Source organism: Thamnophis elegans, chromosome 3 (genome assembly GCF_009769535.1).
Source record: "Thamnophis elegans isolate rThaEle1 chromosome 3, rThaEle1.pri, whole genome shotgun sequence".
Taxonomy (NCBI): domain Eukaryota; kingdom Metazoa; phylum Chordata; class Lepidosauria; order Squamata; family Colubridae; genus Thamnophis; species Thamnophis elegans.
In genome coordinates this window covers 80183544-80205195 of record NC_045543.1, presented here as the reverse complement: position 1 = coordinate 80205195, position 21652 = coordinate 80183544, and the positions used below count along the sequence as shown (strand labels likewise).

Sequence of the window (21652 nt, the reverse complement as noted above, 5' to 3'; positions counted from 1 at the left end):
ATCAATAGCCAAAGAAACCTCTTTATAGATCTTATTTTTATTTAATGTAATTATTTGAGAAATATCACGTGGAGTCAGAGTACCTAAATAGTTAATGAATTATGTACACATGTGAAACTTGTGAACTGTTTTAATAAACAAATATTTCTACAATGCATTAATTCTGATTTAGTCCATTAACAGAGTATCCTGCAGAAGAATCCTTCTGCAAGTCAGCCAAGTTTCCAGAATTGGAAGAAAAGTACAAAGTGCAGGGGGGGGGGGAGAAATCCAATCACAATCCAGATATTATGATTTGGACCCATTTTCAAGAAAATTTTCTTGAATCCTTCAAGAAACTTTAATTTAGTATGCCCAAGTATGCCTTTGTACATACCTAGTATAAATAGCACATTCTGTTATGTATGTATGCTGTATGTGCATATGAAATACGTTGGAGTATGTTTTACAGCAGTATATTAGAAAGATTTGAACAATACTCTACACTTGACATCTGTGAAAAACACCAAAATATATGAAGTTATTGCCATGCTTCACTAAATAAAGTAAGACATGTTGTTTACTTAGGTTCCAGCAAAGGATAAACACACGCTGACAAACATCACAGCCATGATAATCTACAGAAAAATGTTACCATTTTTAGGATATTTCTTTAGAAACCTCATTGAAGGCCATAGGATTTACTTCTAAGCAAGCAGGATAAAATTTGGACGTCGGGGCTGCATCTGGCAATCGGAAGTTTCCAGTACCCATAACTCTAATTACAAGGAAGGAATCGTGCATCATCACAACACAGTAAACAACGTTTTTTTTTGTGTGTGTGTGGAGCTTTCCGGCTCCAGATATAGCTCGCTCCTTGTTCCCACATATCAGACACCCATTGGGGCTCTGCAGTGCTGCTGGGAGGAGAGCGAGCGGACCGAAGGGAGAGAGGTTCTTCCCTCTGCCGCAGATCTCCGCATCTTGTCTTTCGCCTCACTTTTGGGCGCTGTCCATGGTTGCAGCAATGGTCCGCGTGACGTCAGCCCGCCCGAACGTCCCAGCCATTGGTGGAAGAGCTCGGTCGGCCTGTGGAATCATGTAAACTCTGCCCACCCACCCCTCGCCCCCCTCCCTTGCCCGGCGGGGACCCGAATCCACTTTGTTGCCTAAATAGGCAGAGGAGTCCACCGGCAGCGCCGATCTGTTGGGAGACGTATAGCAGCCGCGCGGCGGAAGAGGCAGAAGCCAAGGCAGCGGGACAGTCGATGCCTGGGAGGCAAGGAGCCGCCCTACAGAAGCAGTGCAGAGCTCTGGCATGGGACTTTGCCCTGGCTGAACAGAACCCGCAGGCCGAGTAAACACCATGGAAGACTTTTTGCAACGCACCAAAACAAGCTGGTAAGTTCTGCAGAAAAAGAGGGTATTGGAAACACTTTTTAAAAACCATACCAGTTTGTTTTGCTACACTTTCCTGCACGTTTTTGTTTTTTAAAGTTTTGGAAGACATCCAGATGAGCTTGTATGAATCAGCATTTTGAATAATAATATGAAATAGCTAACAATGACACCAGAATGTTGAAGGTTGCAACACCTGTGTTATTAATGGAATTCATTACTTCTCAAAGGTCCAGACTATTTTTTTAAAAAAACCACACACACAACAAATAGCTGAATTCTCACTCATTTCATTTGAAGAACTTGGTCTGTAGTTAGCAGGAATCCCGAAGAGCCGTCAAGCTTCTCTGTCTGTAATTTTTGTCAACCACAGAAAACGATAGCTTATGTTTGTAAGACAATTCAATCCATGTTTATTCAGAAAAGAGTTCTACTGTACTAAGTTAAGTATACTCTTAGGAAAATGTGTCCAGGATAATCTGTTCAATACTCTACAAAGTGCATGGAACCCCTTTTGATTCTGTGGGTTTAAAATTATGGAAGTAAACAACAATAAGTGAAAAGGTGAAAGTTCAATCAATGTCATAATATGAAAGCATCAGAATACCAAAACAAATTCACCACCATTGAGATCCCTTTAACTTAAAATGACTGTTGATATGAACCAAATGTAATGTAGACACAATAAAGCAGTGCAAATCAGTATCTGGTTCTGTATATTTCTAAAGAAAGTTGAGTTGACAATACATAAGGGCTACAAGGGCAGAAGGCACGAGCTGCTTCATTTTAGCATGTCATCTAACATTTAAAGTTATGTTTAAAAGTTTTAGCATATGGTCATTAATCAAAATTCATGCCACTTGAAATAAAATTACTCTTAGACTACATTCAAGTGCATTAAAATTAATATCTACAAATAACACCATAAACAATATTACATCTATCTTCAATAATATAAATTATATAATATATAAATTCAAAAATAAATAAATAAGCATTTCAAATATAATTAAATGGCATTATATGCCTTCTCCAGACTTTTTATTTGTTTTTTACCAAACATTTTATTTTTGTATTTTTAAATATCTTTAAACAGATATCAGTTATTTGAAAAAGTCCTATATAAGATTTCTTAAAGTGACTAATATTATACCTCTTTTTTTGAACCTCATTTTTGCTTAAGTTCTCTTCAAAGCAAAATAGAGCAAAATCTGATGACAAGCACAGAAAGCATGAATAATTGAGGACTTTCTTTTAACTCTAGAACCAGAACACAAGCACTCAAATTATAAAATTAACATTATACTATTGTAGCAGAAATTGAACATTAAGAATGTTGAATTACATTTTTAAAGTTCTGTTAAGATCTTATCTTGCTCATCTAGCCTTAGATGAGAATTAGAAGGTGGCACAGATCAGCACATCTGATGATGACTTAGTTATATTAGTAGAAGTAGCCTGAATGGGAAATTGTAGTGCTCTCCTTGACTTACCATGAGTATCTATGCTTGCTGCACTTGTAACACTTTGTGCATAGCTGAAATATTTTATCATTTTTTCAAACGTGGCTAATATGTATTATAAGCTTCTCTTTGGAATTGCTAACAACAATGAATATAAAATACAACCCCTATAGATTCTTAAGTAAGCAAATTGTGCTAAAGGATAAATTCCAGATGAGTTGCTGAATTTGTTTGTTCAGCAAGAATCAAAAAGTGCAATGGAATTACAGAAGAGCATTTATTGATTGAAGCAAAAGCTTTCATAATTAATAGCTTACTTTGTAAGATACAGTAAGGTTTTTTAACCTAAAGGTAAAGATGCCCTTGAATTAAACTCAACTCTTAGTGACAGATTTGTGGCAACAGGACCTGAATTGTTTTCAGCTACCTTTTTTAATGTTTTAAAAGTTTTTACTTTGGTTTACAATGCTAGAAGTCCATAGTGATGTCTCATTTGATATTTGCCAGGCAATTGCCTGCTTATTTTCAGGGGCTAGGTAGTTAGTCAGCCAGGGAATCCACTGTATATGTTATAATTATAAATATAATATAATGAATAAAATCTAAAAGTAGCCAAATAAAATTAGGCTTTGATAATTCAAAGAATGGATGAAGAGTATAGACATTTCCTAATGTCAAACAGAAAACAATATAGTTACCTGCGCTAAGAATTTCACAGAGGGAAGAAACAATTGTGGAAAATTTATTTGCTACTTGGTGGGAAAATTCAAATTGGCAATTTTTAAGTATGCATATGTAAATAATCTTTAATAGCATGGATTAGCAATATTTTTGATGCCTGGCACCAATGAACAACATTGCATTTTATATATTTATTACCAAAAATTGGTATGTCACACAATTTCACTGACTCTAAAGTAGCTTACATTGATAAAACAAGACCGAGCCATCTGATATTCAATGAGACTGCTGACTACTTTGTATGTGGGCATGTTAATCAAATGAATCTATAAATAGATAATAGTCAATATTATAAAAGACAAAGAGCCATAGCTAAATCTCATTTTGTGAGATTTAGTGAGCTTGAGATATTTGGACCATATAAAAACACTGAGAATCATGTCACTGATGCTATCTGTCATATTATGGTCTATACAGGTACTCCCTCCCTCTGGAATGAGCTGCCCCCAGAGCTTCGTATAATCCCCGACCTCCGGTCCTTCCAACACGCTCTAAAAAGTTGGCTTTTCCAGCAAGCCGGCCTGGCTGAACTAAATAAAATTTATTTATTTATAGGGTTTGTATGCCGCCCACTCTCGAGAGACTAAATGATTGATTATTGTTAATTTTAATCGATTTTTTAAAATGTTATTGTTAATCTTAATTGGGTTTGTTTTTTGGATACTCTAATTTTTTTAACTTTTGTAATATGTGTTTTTTTAAATGTTGTACGCCGCCCTGAGTCCTTGGGAGAAGGGCGGCATATAAATCCAGTAAACAAACCAACTGCTTGAGACATGACCATAATGAAGCCTATGTTGCAATGGGCATTAGGTGAAGCATCTAACATAATGGTCATTAGGTGAAGCATCTAATGAACCCCCCCTCATCCCTGCTGTCCCAATGAATTGTTAAATGAACACGTGGGTTATTAAGTGGAGCATAGGGTGTCTTGGGATGGGGGAAGCCATTAAAAGCCTAGCACAGGCACAGGCCTGTCTGCTCTGGCCTGCCCAAGGTTTCCTCCATCTCCTGAGATGCCCTGTACTCTGCTTCCCACCCCCTGGGTCCCACTAGTTCTCTGAGTCCTTAGGCCTCAATCCTACCTCACCAGGTCAAACATCCACCTACTCACCCTTTGAAGAGCTCCAAGCTTTCTAGAGCATTGGAATGGCTTGTTTGTTCTTATTTTATTGTTTTATTTATTAAATTTATTGGCCTCCCCATTTACCACTGGGTAACTATGGGTGGCTTACAATATAAAAAGATAAAATTATATAAAACCCATACAGAATAGAATAAAGTACAGCAAAATATAATTGCTCAACCCTATATAAAAGATGGGAATGGAGGGAGTAGGATGAGCAGAAGGGGGGAGGTGGAATCTGTTATTAATCTGTTAATCATCCCAATGTAAAGTCCCCCCCCCAATTAGATCCCCCAAACCAACTGCAGAGCCATGTTTTTAAACTTTTGCAGAAGGTGCAGTTGACTTCACTCTGCAGGACAAGATGTTCTAAAGGGCAGGAGCAAAATTCTACTGGACCCCATCCATGGAATACCCTGGCCAATGGAGCCCACAGCAGGCCTTCCCTGCTGTCATGGGTGAGGCAGGCCAATCCCATTAGGATGAGATGGTCCCTCAAACTACCTGGACCCATTCCAAGAATGGCTTTAAAGGTGATTACCAACACCTTGAATTGCACCCGGAAAGAAAACCAGCAGTCAGTGCACTCATGGAGCAGTGATGTGACATGGGCTACTCTTGGGGCTCCCAAAACTTCCCATGCCACTGCACTTGCACCACTTGTAGTTTCCAAATGCTTTTCGATAGTAGCCCCATGTAGAGTGTGTTGCAATAGTCCAAACACAAGTTAAATAGGGCTTGAATGTCCGAGAGCAGGGACTCTTGATCCAGGAGAGACCACAACTGGTGCTAAATCTGAAGTTGTGCAAAGGCTGTCCTAGCCACAACTGCCACTGCTCTTGGATTCATCAAGAAGAACTCCAAGAAGCAGACTGTATCTGTCTAGGGTAGTGCCATCCCATCCAGAACTAAAGATGTCCAAATCCCAAATCTTGGGGTTCCATCCATCCAAAGCCATTCAGTCTTGCTAAGGTTCAGTCGAAGCCTGTTTTTCCCTCATCCAGGGCCCCACGGTCTCCAGCCATCAAGAGAAGGGCAGCAATAACATCACTTGGATCATCAGGGTAGAAATATAGAGTTGAGTATCATCAGCATATTGAAGATATTTCAACCTGTGGTGGATTATCTCACACACTGCAACTATGGCTTTGCATAGTTGCAGGGTATGGTTCCAGAACTGGCCACCTCTATGCCCACCCACAAATAGTAGCCACATTTAAATCACCATCCCATAGCCTAGAGACAAACTGCTTAGTTTTGCTGCCTTAACAAGATTTGCACAGTACTGCAGAAGATTTTTTGGGGAATTCAAAAGTTTCTTCAGCACTGTGCAGACCTTGTGAAGAAATAAAAATGAAACTGTTCGTTTGTCAACCACCATTTTCATTTCACACAGGAGTAGGACAAAATGGCGGATGTATTCTGGTTGCCACTGTGTGGCCCAGGAACATGTTCCTAACATGAAGTTCCAGAGAACTTCAAAAGGGAAATGTGATGGGTGTGTGGGGAGCAGACCCAAGCACTGTGGGGTCCAGCATAGGATGGGGGAGATGTGAGGAGTGGCTCCAGAATCCCTATGGTTGGTTATAAGGGTAATTGACCACAGGGATGCTGTAGCCTTTGTAACTTTAAAGTAGAATTGAATGTAATTTTGGGGTGTCTGTTGTAACTGAACATTTGTTAAGAGACTCATCATAGCTCAAGGACTACTTTTATAGGTGTGTCTCATATTTTTAAAGAGAATAATTTGTTAAAAGTTTTCAGCTTCATAGAAATCTGATATTAATTTGAGAACCTTTAGCATCATACAAGTCTATACTCCATAATGTATTATATGATTTAAAAATTCCAGTAAAAACTCCATGTATTTATTTCTAACATCTTATATGTGAACTATGTATGCACCTATATTTTTATCAGCTTTATGTCTTTTTATTTTTACATAAAAGAAATGCCATTATGCAGCCAATTTAATAAGGTTAGAAGACTATCCCAGATGAAGGAGGGTATATTGGAGAAATATATAGGATATACATTATTGTAAAATAGACAATTTCTAACTATAATAATCTAACACTCCTGGCTATCTAGATAGCAAGCACAAAAATATATTGCCACATTTAACTGGGCTTAAAACAAGACTTTTCAGAAACTGGAAGTATATTATCTCTATCATCATACTACTAATTGATATAAATTTTTGTTTCTTGGAAATAATCAGAAGATTTCATGTTGAACATGACTTTTGTATAAAAGCCTAGTATACTTATAAAAATTGGACATGTTTATAAGAATACACATGTTAACTCTACCAGTGTTCTTGGATTAAAATATGAGTATTGGTATGTACATGTGAGTTATTAATTTAACATATTACCAGTATTAAGTGGTACAGGCGTGATCCAATGAACAACACATTATCACATCAGTTCATGTTATGATTTTGTTTGAAGTGTGGCAGAAGTGGGGAAACGATAGAGTTGAAATGAGTCTCTATTGGGGCTGTTCTTGGCCCAAAGTGGTATCATTCCAGTATTGTAAGTATTTATATATAAAATAGGATAAAGGAGGGTGACCTTGATTACCTCTCATGAGGGGAATGTAGCTAGTTATGTAGCTAAAGCTGATATGCATGAGTGAATTGATTCCATGAAATCAATTCATTCATCGCATATTGTTGAATCTAATTGATGTTTCCTTTATTCAAAACAGTTCTGGATATGCAATAAAGATTGAAAGTATTTCTTTAATTCTGAGTTGGTTCTCTACAGATCCAATTTCTTAATAAAATACTATGCATTCAGGGATTGGTCAGAAAAAATAGCAACAATAATTGAATGAAATATTTATCTTAATATTATGATCAGAGTTATACATAGTGCCTAATTATATGTTGCAAGTCAAACTGTTGATTAGAAGGCACAGAGATTACACAGTAGATTTATTGCATGCTTCCCTGGCATGTTGAGCACTCTAAAATATTCTTGCTATAAATCTTCAGAAGCAATGGCTAAAAACTGGTGATCCCATGTAAATGTTCTGCTAATTTGGATACTAAATATTTAATTAAAAATTCTGCAAAATCAGCTTTTAACCTTCTATTTTAAGAAACTATTGATATCTTAGAAGACTTATTGTCTTCTTAGAAACAAGATTGTTGTAGCTACTCTGTTCATTTGGCTCATTATCAACTTATTGATAATTAAATGAAAAGTATATTTTTCAAGCTTCTTTTAGTTTAAGATGAATTAAGGTGATTCAGTGTTGAATCCATTTACATTTAACTTGTAGTGGTTCCATGGATGAACGTTTTTAACCAATGGGGTGAGCTTAGAATGCCATAGATAATACACTTAGTTTAATAAAAATGCAACTAATGTAATTATTAGTATTATATAACTGATATGAAAATCTTAATTGTTCTTAAGAAACCATTCAAACTTGGTTTGGAAAACATTGTTCTGAAGACAGTACATATAGATCAAAGAACGAAGGTAAAATAGTAGAGATGATGTTTTTACTTGTATTTTATTATTTCAATGAAATGACATGTTGAAGATAACATGAAAAAATATTTTCATAAGTTCTCAAACAACTCTCTCTTCTGCATAAATGATTCAAAAATACAGCTGTGTTTAAACATTGCTGCCACCTGCACAATTTTAAAACATGCAAGATAAAATGCATATTTTTTGCACTTTGATTGATGATTAGATTTTAATTAGTCAGCTAACCACTCTGAAGTTATAGTAGCTTCTATTTAACATCCAGTTTGTGAATGATTTAATACTGAATGCCCCTGAAGAGAACATTAATGTGCCTTTTATTTTAATCTATTTGTGACTAAAAACCCCATTTAGTTTCAGGGAATTCCCTTCCTGAATTGTTTTGTCATGTTGCATTATTTCTATTAGACTCTCAAAAGTAATTTGCAGAAATATAGCATATAGTCCCATTTGTCAGAAATTGGTTTTCCTTTGTGGAACAGCTAGGCAAAATATTTAGCTGTTAATTACTGTGATTATAAGATGTTATTCTCCAAAGCACCTGAAGACAGGACAAGAAACAATAGATGGAAACTAATCAAGGAAAAGAAGCAACCTAGAACTAAGGAGAAATTTCCTGGAAGAGAGAACAATTAATCAGTGGAACAACTTGCATTCTGTTTAACTTCTTTATAGTGGGAGGACAAATGTCTTGAATAAAGATAATGGCAGAAAATATTAGGATATTAATACTTTTAAAAAAAAGTGATTTGGAGTCTTACAATATACAAGATCTGTTAAAATCCAAGAATCACATCCTCAATAACAAAAAGGCCAGTTTCACTACATAATCTGACAATTAATTTATTATATATCATGTTAGAAAACAGTTTACAGTACAGCATAAAAACAAATGCATGTTAAGTCCTTTGAAATATACCAGTTGTGGCCCAGGAATAAATATAGTGTATTATCTTACTTTTCAATAATGATTTTCTTGTTGATATGCAATTAGAGAAGAGGAAAAAGAGTGGTGAGTGTTTTTTCTGTTTGTTCATTAGATTTATATCACTGAGCTCTCCCTTTGGTTAAGTCCCCAACAATATAGAATATAGAATAACAGAGTCGGAAGGGACCTTGGAGGTCTTCTAGTCTGTTTAAAACTAGAAACAGACATGACAAGGCCCTGACATACAATACAATACAATACAATACAATACAATACAATACAATACAATACAATACAATACCAGAGTTAGATTAGATTAGATTAGATTAGATTTAGTTTATTTGTATGCCGCCCTTCTCCGGGAGGGACTCAGGGCGGCGAACAACTCAAAAGGGGAAAAGGGGATACAAACACAATACACGTAATTAAAATACACAAGAGTCATACAGCCATAAAAGTCGAGAGGGGAGGAGAACTCATCAACCCCAGGCCTGCCGGCACAGCCAGGTTTTGACAGCTTTCCGAAAGGCCTGGAGAGAGGTGAGGGTCCGAGTTTCTGCGGGGAGTTCATTCCAAAGGGCCAGAGCTGCTACAGAGAAGGCCCTCCCCCGGGTGGTAGCCAGATGGCATTGGCTGGTAGACGGAACCCAGAGGAGGCCGACCCTGTGCGATCTAACGGGTCTATGGGAGGTAATTGGCAGCAGGCGGTCTCTCAAGTACCCAGGTCCAATACCATGAAGGGCTTTATAAGTTACGACTAGCACTTTGAAGCGTATCCGGAGACCGATCGGTAGCCAGTGCAGCTGGAAGGGACCTTGGAGGTCTTCTAGTCCAACCCCCTGCCTAGGCAGGAAATCCTATACCATTTCAGACAAATGGCTATCCAGCATCTTCTTAAAGACTTCCAGTGTTGGGGCATTCACAACTTCTGGAGGCAAGCTGTTCCACTGATTAATTGTTCTAACTGTCAGGAAATTTCTCCTCAGTACTAAGTTGCTTTTCTCCTTGATTAGTTTCCACCCATTGCTTCTTGTCCTACCCTCAGATGCTTTGGAGATAGTTTTGACTTCCTCTCTTTGTTGGCAACCCTGAGATACTGGAATACTCCTATCATCTCTCCCCTAGTCCTTCTTTTCATTAAAGTTCCTGCAACCATTCTTTATATGTTTTAGCCTCTAGTCCCCCTAATTGTATGTTGTTGATTGGTAGAGGACTGGCATAAAGTCAATGAGTTCTCCTTGGCTAATGATGGAATTTAAACTGGTTTTTACCAAACTTAGTGCAATGTCTTAATTCTCCAGTAACTGAAACCTAATCCAGTATTCATAACACAAAATAGTTAAAAGTTAGGGACACAATTTAATGGAGTTTCCTCTTGTGCAAGGTCTTGCAAAAAGGAATAAAACCTCTTGCTAATTTGAGTTTGCTCATGAATTATTTCCAATGGCATGTGCCTTTGGATGTGTCTTTCTGGTGCAATTCGATTTTAGCTGTATAGTTGTAGCTAAACTGCAACAAATCTAGTAAATCTAGTAAATAGCAATTTTCAGGATTTTTGGAGCCCAGGTAGGGTTGCCCTACTAAACAGAAATTAAAAGGAAGGAAAAGGTTGGAATCTACTTTAGGCATTTGGGCAAACTGAAATATACAGAGATAAAGTGCACTATATAGTAATACTCTTATTGTTGTAGGATAATTGCTATGTGTTCTTAGCCCAATAGTTTAAAATTCTACTGCTATTTAATAATATTCAAATTAAATAAATTAAATAAAAATACTTCTTAGCTGATAAAATTTTATAGTATTACATTGTTATTAGAAATGATTGTGCTTTTCAAGAGCTGAACTTAGATAACAATTTCTCAGAAAATTCTGAATATATTTTTTTCTCAATAGGTCTTACTAAAGCCATGGTGTCATACTAAATGTAGCCCTTTGTAATTTTATGGATAAATGTAAAATATTAACTTCTGCCTTCCACTTGCTACAATTTGGATCTTCCTTGAAGAGAAAATCATTGAATGCCATCTAAGTTTTGAGAATTTACAATGTACATTATTGATTTAATCTAACATAAGAGCTTGAATCTCTTTTAAAATGCAGATTACTGGCCTTGCAAGTCTAATGGCTCTTCTGTAATGATCTAAATTGTGCTAATTCATTCTTAGCCATGCAACAGAATAGCTCTGTAAAAGGAAATAGAGCCTTCATTTTACTGACTATTGATAGTGGAATAATGACTCTTCTATAACATTTGATTGCTTTCCTTATCATACCATATAGTGCGTGCCATTTCTCCAATATAATCAAAGCAGAGTTTTAATATTTGCTTTTATTTTTTGCAATCCATATGTTTTTCTATAATACAAAGAAATGAATTTGGGATCAAGAGTGCAAGAAAAAGTAGATGTACTGGCATGTTTTTCATCAAATTGGTGGTATGCCATTTTTTCTAATGGTAGTTTACCATTGAATAAATATTTAGTAATTTAATAATAATTTGGAATGGCATAGCATATCTAATCAAGTACACAACAAAACTGTTTTTTCTCCATGTATATTCAATGTTGACATTTTTGTATTTTATGAAAGAAAGTCAGAATGAAATTATGTGCCCAAAATTGCTGAACTAATTGAAATAAAATGTATTTTGTTTTAATCTATTTGATGACGATTTTCACTGAATGAGAGAGGGTGAAAAATATTTCTGTATTATCTCAATTCAGATTCTAATTCTTAAACTTCCATTATTTTAATGGAAATTTAAAATTATTCCTTAATTTTATACATATTATATATTGCCAGTTAATTCCTTAACGTATGTCTTGTAGAATTCTTGAAACAATTATTGATTTTCTAGCATTAAACTAACATAACCAGATAAATAGCATAGATTACTCTTTCCATAACAGACAACTTGTATCAAATATACTCAAAAGAGATTATACTTACAAAAAAAGGAGAAAATGAGCCTCCCTTAGATTTATTTCCTGACACATTAATATGTATATTTGCAAACTTTGAGATTAATGAGGATGTCATTAAGAAGTGAATCAGAGGCAACTAGATAATACATGTAGGGTTAGCTGACTGTCTCTTTTAACAGAAAGTAATGTTGAAGCGATGGTCCCCTGAGGCCTAGAATGAATACCATCTGTAATTAATGTAAGAAGTGACTGGATGTCACATTTACTTTCTCTTGCAATGAAAGATATTCATCTTGAAATATAGAAGCCCTAACCTTCAAAACAAACAATTCATACATAATAGCTTAAGAAATCTGTTTCCCAAAGCATATTTGAAGCAGATCACACTGATATGTAGAATCTTTCTGAGAATCTTTTTTTTTTTGTTATATATATCTTTATTTCATTTTCATTTATACAATCACTTATATACTGTGCATAAAAAAAAAGAAAAAAAGGAAAAAAAAAAACCCAACATAACACTTCATTCCCCCATACACCCTCTCTTCTCCCCCTCCAACTTTCCTTTCACCCCTCCAGCATTCCCCTCTTCTACTTCCCTACCCCCTCAGACATCTCCCCCTCCCTCCATTTCACCCTCCTTACATTCCCTCTCACTCCCTCTTTACTTCTCCCTTCTCTTTCCCTCTTCTCCTCACTTTGGTGTATCCATACAATTCAATTGTTTTTACAATAAAAGTAGAAAAGAAAAAAAGAAAAAAAAAGAAAAACGAGCCGCAGTACACAAGTGAATTCTTATTGTTCTAAAGATTGAAACTGTAATTCCACCCTCCACCCTCCCCCCTATAATCCCCCCTCCCTAACCCCCTTACGGCTTCGCAGGTCCATGCCGCATAATTCTTTAACAAGCATTTGAGTATAATAAGGCCAGCTAACTTTAAAATTAAAAAATAAGATAAAAGTAAAGCCAAAAAGAAAAAAGAAAACTTTCGCTGCCCTTCCCTCTCCCGCGCACCTCCCAACTCCGTTCGTCCCAAACCGCAACTCAACAAGATCACAATTTCCGCTCTCCTCGCCTAAGAAAATAGTTCATGCACAATTTGAGTTAGAGTTCAGACAAAACTTCTGTACAATATATGTCCACAATCAGCAACGCTTCTTTCAGTCTCCATGTCTCATCATCGATATGCCACTTTTCCATTTTATCCCAGACGGAAATCATAAAACTTTAAAACATCGCTTAGTCTTTATTCTTTAGTCTTCTGCCCTTCCGGAAGAGAAAAACAACACCCTCCGCCTTGTAGCCACGTGTCCTCAGCTGTTTGTCTTCTCCTTCTCCTTGCCTCTCCCCAGATCCGATGAATCAGGAAGTCCCGCTTCAGGGTCTCGTAGTAAAATTTTCGGGCTTCACAAACAGAGTTAATGCGGTGTTTTTGGTTGCCAAATGTAACTGTAATACCAGCTGGGACTTCCCATTTGTATGGAATCTGAGAGTTTCTGAGTTCTTCGGTTAAGAAAGCGTACTGTCTTCTTGTTCTTAATATTTGAAATGGTATCTCTTTAAAAACAATCAAGTCCTCCCCATCAATTATCAACCTCTTTCCGTAAAGCCTCTGTATTATCTCATTTCTAGATTCCCTTGTAGTAAAGTATATTATTATGTCCCTCGGAAGCTGTCGCTGTTTTGCTACCCAGGAATTCTGGCGGTAAATTCTTTGAATCTGCCAATCAAAGTTAAGTCCCGGACTTCCCACCAAGCGACTGAAAGCCTCAAAGAATGTCTGTTTCAAATTCTCCTGTTGGTTTTCACGCAGTCCTCTAACTCGTATAGCAAAGGCAGTCTTGTTATAATTTATCATGACAAGTTCTTTTTGGGCAGATTCAATTTCCTGTTCTAACGTTTGAATTTTTGATATCAGATTAAGGTTAGTTTCTTCCAAAGTTCCAATTTGTCCTCCGTTTCAGCAATATAATCTGTCATGACTGTCATTACTCCGATCATATCCTGCTTTGCCTGAGCAATTTTAGCATCAAATTGATCACATAAATCCGATATCAGTGTATTAATCTCCTGTCTGAAATCATTAAGCGTTTTGAGAAGGAATTCTTGTGTTAGCAAATCTCCCGTGGAGGGTGTAGGAGACAAGGGTAGCGACTTCATAGCAGTTTTTGGAGATATGTTATTAAGGAAGCGCTTCTGTTTAGGTTTGGGAGCCATTCCAGAATAAAAATAAAAGACAAGCAATCAAGCGAGCCAAAAATCAAAGTCTGTGCTCCCCTCAGTTAATCTTTTAGCAATTAGTACGGAGAAGCCTTCAGGAGGGTAGGGTCAACTAGCTACGTCAGATCAAACACAAAAGCTACGAGATCGCCATCTTGTGACGCAGCTAAAAAAGAAAGGGAGCCTTTTGCGAAATTGAAGCTGGTATTTTAAATAGTAATAGATGAAATTCCTCGGGAATGGTCCCCGCCCGGATTGGCTTTTAAATAGCTTAGCTTTGTCCTGGGGGGGGAGGCAATCTGCCTAGGCTGCAAAAAAGGCAGCGCGGGAAAACTGGCCGGAGTAAAGGCTCAGCTAATGTTGAACCTCTTCTCCATTCACAGCAAAAAGAAAAGCTATGAATTACAAAGAGATCCTAACGACTGACCTCCTCTCTGCCCCTTTCTGCCAGAAAGGGGAGATATCTATAGATCTTATGAGATATACGAACCAGAGTCCTGGCAGGAGCTTTGTTGAGCTCCCGACGGCGGCAGCTCCTCCCTCGAAGCCAGTTTTTCTGAGAATCTTTAATATTCAGGCTAGTAGAAAATTAAACAGAAGAGCTAAATGAGATATAAATTCAATTTCAATTTTTTGTGGTCAAAGACCAGTACAGAACAGAACAAAATTTAACAGAGTTAAAAATACATTTATAAAACAACATAATTAACATCTGCAGGATCCAGTCTGTGTTGGTCATTGGGACCAGAGGTTTTGTCTTCCAAGCTTTTGGACTCATGCTGGAGCACTCCTCAATCTATATCTAAACACCCCAATCTACATCTAAAACACTACATACAACAGCCACCATATAAATACCACACCCAGAGAACAGTCGAGAACACACAAAAAAGTTTCCTAAAGATGGGCTCTAGCATCCTGAATCTAAAACCTCAGAAGACAAAACCTCTGGTGCCGGTGACTGACCCCGATTGGATACTGCAACAGATATATTTGCCTTCGTTCATAATTAACATCTGTATGTGAGATACAGCCTATATTAAATAATAATGTAAATCCTAAAATTATATGAAACATGATAATATCTAAAATTACAACAAATTAAAGCTATTAATACCAATGAAGTAAAAATATGTAAAATTTGAATGAATTATACTTGCATAGAATGCATTGCAGGATGTTGGCCCATCAAAGTTTGACAAATCTTCTGTGCATCTTGGCATAAGCTGAATCTGGGTAACCAGAAATGTCTACTAATGAGAGGCACCATGAATTGCAAAACATTCTTATAATGCTTTACTGGGCTTATACTATTTGTCTCCCTTACTGGTCTTTAGATTGATCTTTATTTGATTAGCATCACAGTCCTTACCTCATATGTCGTAGAGTACAATGTATGTCTTCTATTCCATTTATTCATGTTTCTAGAAAGAATCACTATCATCAGTCATACATTCAGTCTGCCCCAATTACAATTTTTACATATGCCTAAAATATAAATTGTTATCTTTTCTTTATGTTGCGGCAATTCAAATATTCCTTTTATATTTGATTTCATGCCTCTTTACTATGTAATGGATTGAAAATAATATTCACTTTACTTTAGATTATATGCTAGAGAACAACCCTTGGAGAAAAAAATTAAGAAGTCACATGAAAGAAAGATAAATGATGCTATAAGGGTCCTGTCCCCATATAGCATCATATTAGTTGATATTACATATTATATCAGTATCAGCCCATAAAATATAGCGATCCGAGAACCAGGATTCTAAATAAAGGCTATATATTGCTTTTAAATTGGTTTTATTAAACTAACAGTCAATTCTGCCATAATACAATTCTATCAGTTCCCTGGTCAAGGTACTGAGCAAGCAGCATGGTGACAAGATAAGTTGCTCTGTCTTGCTCCATATGTTTGTTGTTTCAAATTTTTCATACTTTTAATTGGTTCCCTGTAGAATAAGATTTACAAGCATATGGTATTGAAAAATGCTGACTTGTATCTGTTATCATATATTTTAATATGCTGGTGGCACAGATCACTTAATTTTAAATGTGATTATGAACTTACGTAGTGTAGACAACTGTGTTTTAAAAATGCTAACAGTCTGCAATGAACTAAAATTCATTCCAGTTCTTTTTAAAGCATTTAATGGAAAAGCAAAGTAGCCACATTTTTAAAGGTCTTGACATAAGAGTTTTGGTGAAATAATTATGCTAGTAATAGATATGAAAGACACATCTATGGTTAGTTGCAAGTGCAGAAGAACATGTAAAGTCTTGGGACCTTAGGTGAGACCAATAGCCTCCATATCGGTATTAAAAATATTTAGTATTTCAAAGCAGAAACAATGGAAAACTGAAATAAACCTCCAGCAATATGGTTACCTTCATATTGCTATGAATGTATCATATCCATATGAATTTATCATATTTAGATTCAGAGGCTTTCAGAGGCTTCAATGATTGTTAGAAAGATTATGAGTAAAGTTAATAACGTTTTTGTAGAAGACTGGCTGAGTTATATGCTTGATTTCTTAGGAAAAAATTGTAGTGCTTTTTAAGTTTGAGGTTTATGTGTATAATGTTGTGAAAAAGTTCTACTGACTGACATATAGGCTATTTCAACTTTCATTATGATTCTCTTGATCAAAACCTGACTATAGAGTTCTAAAATGCCACATATTACTTCCTCATTTTTTGTATTCTACTTTCCTCTATTAATTATCATTTTTAGAGTAGATCTTCCCTATTTCATCATCAGCCCATTTTTAAGGCAAAATGTGTAGTCGTGTTACTGTCTTGCTGTGGTTTCATGATGTTTATCTCATGCTCTCCTGTGGTAATGCTGACTGGAATTTTTCCAGTTAATTTCAAGAATAATTATTTTAACTATCCTTATTAACTTAGAACTTTCTTATTTTTAAAAAAGAAAAAAACAACTTTTTTAATGAAATAGAATGAAACCAGGACGGATTTAGGCTACCAAATCCAATTCTTGCTCAAAGCAGGAATCCAGAATAAAATATCTCTGACAGCTATTTGTCTAGTCTCTGAATACGTCTATTGCCAGACAATTAAGCAAATCCTTCTGTAATTGTTTTTACAGTCAAATCTCTGTTCCTGTTGGGAAGCTTTTCCTCACATTCAGTTGTGATCTGTTTTCCTGCAACTTCAGTAATAAAGACATTATCCAATGTCTTGCTCTCTGGAGAAACAAAAGACATGTTTTTGACTTGTGTGATCAATTGCACTTTATTTCCTTCTGGTCACCTTTCTGCAAGATTTTACATCATTTTTCAGTTTCTCTTAGCTAAGATCTGCTGTTTCCTGTGGCTGCTCTATTACATACTATTTTTATTCAGAATTACAATCCCTAGTGCAACTGAGGATAGTAGCCATTGAATTGGGATGAGCAAACAGTTTTGGGCTAAGCACCACTTTCTTTTTCACGTACCATTTTTAGAGATGAGTTTTAAAAAAGAGTTTGGGGGAAAAGGTAACAGAATTTAGATTTAGAGCAAAAATGGAGATTAAAATTTAATAATCAAATACAAGAATAAACACAATCAATATTCTCTTCTGACAGATGCTTCCAAAAGCTCCAGCAGAATGATGAGATAGGATAGTGGATTCTGATACATGATTTTCCTGTCCATTGGCCAACATTTATTGTTCTAAAATAGATATTAAATTGCTATGAACTGGTTACATATAGAATTCCCATGATGCAAATGTCCTTTAATTATTAATATTCCTGCTTAATATTTTAGAAAGAAGGCTCAGTTAATTCAGGGATTGTTTGCTGATTCTAATAATCAAGTATTCTATGCTACTTGCAAAAGAGAAAGCAGTTTTGTTGCTTTAACGCTTCAAAGGCAATCATTTTTGTTTAAGCCAAAACGCATTAACAAGTAAAACACCAGATCCATATACCAAGGAAATTTGGTTCAGCGCCAATGACTTGATATACAGCAGGCCAGCACAATTCATAGAGGGGAAAGGGTCACATTGCTACATTAAAATGTTTACTGGCCACAAAAGAAGAGTTGGCATGCCAATCAGTTATTCAGAGGGTAGTGAAGAGGCAACAGTATTGTTGCTGGCAGTGTTGGTGTCGGTGAGAACTGGAAACACTGGAGGTGCTTTGCAGCATGTCTTCAGGATGGAGGGAGTTATGAAAGCCTAGGCAATGGCAGCAGATCCTTTGCAATGGTGACATTTGGCAGTAGTGGATTGATTGAGTTTCAAAAAAAAATATTGCAGGCTGCTTGACACACGTTGTGTAGGTCTGCTTTAGAAGAATGCGTAGATACCCTGAAGAAGTGCAGTGCAGTTAAAGCAAGGAAAGGAGGAGGCGTGAAAAAGAGAACAGTCCTTATTTGGTACAAAAAGGGCCTACTTGGCCTATCTCTAAAAGCTGGCACTTGATGATTGTATGCATTATGAGAGTGTTTATATTATATTCAGTTGGCAACTCTTCCAAGTTTTAGAATGTGGTACTAGTGTGGAATGCAACATCTAACTAATTGAAGAAGGCCGCAGGGGTGGGCTGTTGTGGGTTCTCATGGGTTCAGGCGATCCTCTAGCTAAGGATCTGCCCAGTTCTGTGAACCTGCAAATCCCACCTCTGGCTAGCCCCACCCAACCCACCCCTCCCACCCCACCCTGCCCCTCCCAGGAGTCTCCACAGGTGACTCCTGTGATGCCAGGTAAGTACAGGGCCTGCACGGAGCCTGGGGAGGTTGAAAAATGGGCCTCCCAGAAGTTCCACAAGGCCAGAAATGGGCCCGTTTACAAGCTTTGGGGGGCCTCCAGAGCTTGGGATTGGCCACTTTTGTCCTCCTGGAGGCTTAATGAAAGCCTCCAGAGCCTGGGGAGGGTGAAAAGTGGGCCTCCAGGAAGTTCAGAAATGGGCACGTTTCCAGCTATCAGCTCTGGAACCCGGGGAGGCCATTTTTGCCCTCCCAGAGACTCGAGAAAAGCCTTCCAAGCCCAGGGAGAGCAAACACTCCCCCCCCCCGCTGTGGTGCAAGAGGCCAACTAGGCCATGCCCACCATGGCCACACCCACCCAACCAGGCAGAGAACCCGTTGCTAAAATTTATGAAGCCCATCCCTGGAAGGCTGGAAAAAAAAATTCAGCTAGTCCACAGTTATCTATGTAAATTGATTATTTTTCTTGCTGTCTTCTATAGAATCAATCATGTCTTACAGTTCTACAAACAACTGAAAACTACACCAAGACAAGAAATCAGAAAAAAGTGTGTGTAGGTACATATACCAACAACAGTTTAGTAAATAGATTAAAGTGGGTGAGGTTGTCTCACTGTGAGAGTATGATCCATGAGGGACTTGCCAAAAGTCAGATTTCTTTTTGACCCTTCTCTCTTGCATTTTGCTAATTCATTCACCCCATGGCAACAATTTGAAATAGACCAGATCTGGAAACAGACATTGGAAGAAATACTAGGACCCTATAGATATAGGCTACATTCTTGTAAGTCTGAAATAATTTCTCCTTCCCTTCCTCTTATATCAAAGAAAGACAAAATAGAACAATCATGTATTTTTTCCTCACACTTTCCTGTTTCCTTAGGCTAATCTTTTTTTTTTTTTAAATTTACAATCTCCACATATTTTTTTCCAATCTCTGAATTCTTCCTCTCTTTGTTTTTACACATCCATTTCTTCCTCAGGCATCTAATTCTTCTGCAGTAGGAAATATACAGCAAGGGAGGAGCCCTTAGGAAATATCACTTTAAGATTTTCCCAGAACCTTGATCTGACTGCTTTCCATTTCCAGAATGTAATATATACTGTTTTTATTGTATGCACTTTTGTGTAAGTGCATGCAACTATATTATTTTTGAAATGCATTGTAAATTTCTTATAATGTTTGTTGTTTGACATAGCCAGACAGGCAGGCAGCAGACATGCCAAGTTGGGAAACAAGATAGAATGGAAATTTTAGGAGCACAATTTTTGAGGAGGAAGAAAATACAAACTGGGCAGTAGACACAAATAGAGTTTTTGTTTGGATCTCGATGAGATGGTTACTAGCTGCTGAAAAGAGAATTGAGTGGAGTATGTTAAAGAAGATATGCACGCATTACGGGAACTTGTTTTGATACTTGATACTTTGATACTTATGAAAGATTTATAAAGTAATTGCAGTAATATCTTTGTTTTATAATCAGATAAAGACAAACTAACAGTCTGTTTGTTTGTGTAATCATAAAGGCTGAAAATACTCTTTGCTACAAAATGTCACTTTCAAATTTTTGTTTAGATCTTAATAAAACTCATACATTTATGTGAGTAAATATTCACTTTGCATTCATCTGGGTATGTATTTCATTTATCTCAACGCAGAAACTCAAGGCATTTCAGGATGAACTACATATGGGCAATGGGAGTGCTTCTAGGAGATATTTTATTCCTTTATTTGTTTAATAAATAGTATATTCCTTCAACTCACACACAGGTGATTTCAGGTGGCTTAAGAAGTTATGCTCCTTAGTTGAAGTTGCTGAAAAATAAATTATCCTATGAGGATTAATTATACTTTATTTTTGAAAACTTGACTAATTCCACCATTCTAGAAACCTGAGAATGTAGATACTAATCTGAAAAATTTCAGAGTAGATGAGATAAAAGACTGGTGCTAAATCTTTTAGTGGATTTTGTTAAGCCAAAGTAATTTTGTATCTTCTGTATGGCTATCAATAGAAGAACTAGTTCTTGCTTTATATAAGTATATAGAGATGGCGGATTGCCTTGCTATCATATTTTGTGTAATTTATTGACAAATGTTATAAAAATTATTGGTATATTTTGGCAATAGTTATATTTAATATCTCTGAGAGAAATGCTATCAGCAGATATGCTGATAGTCTGCAGAAATAAGTACTGTGTAATCAATTGATTACAACATTTCTATTATTCTCATCACATTTTATTTTGCTTTGTTAAATCAAAGAATAAGTACACTTAATTTTAAAATGAGACACTGTTGATGTCTCATCAGCACTTGTCTTTGATCAGTTTTAACAACTGCATTATTTGACAAACATATTTTGATCTTGAACAGCCTGGTTTCTAATATTACTTCTTTTTCATAGAGAATGAGCTATTGATAATAATTTTTTACATATTTACAAAGATATGCATGAAGCTGCAGATAAAATACAGTGGGCAGAAAGATTTCTTCCTCATCTCTTTACAGAGAATTTAAAATAGTTAGGAATGGATGTGCTTTTTTTCTTTAGACATATTACAGTAGTTCTTTCAATATCTCCACTATGTCTTGCATCATTACTCGTTATACTTAATGTTTTCTTCTGAATCTGTTTGCTTCA

At 36.4% G+C, this 21652-nt stretch overlaps 1 protein-coding gene across 6 annotated transcripts in view; it reads left to right on the top strand.

Moving 5' to 3' along the window:
* Positions 1-1155: 1155 nt before the first annotated feature.
* The window catches only part of PRUNE2 (prune homolog 2 with BCH domain), a 104741-nt gene continuing 84244 nt past the window's right edge, over positions 1156-21652 (top strand). For all 6 annotated transcript variants that reach the window (XM_032214599.1, XM_032214601.1, XM_032214600.1 and 3 more), the window contains exon 1: positions 1156-1380. The gene's annotated coding sequence lies outside the window, so the exon portion shown is untranslated. The remainder of the gene's footprint in view (positions 1381-21652) is intronic.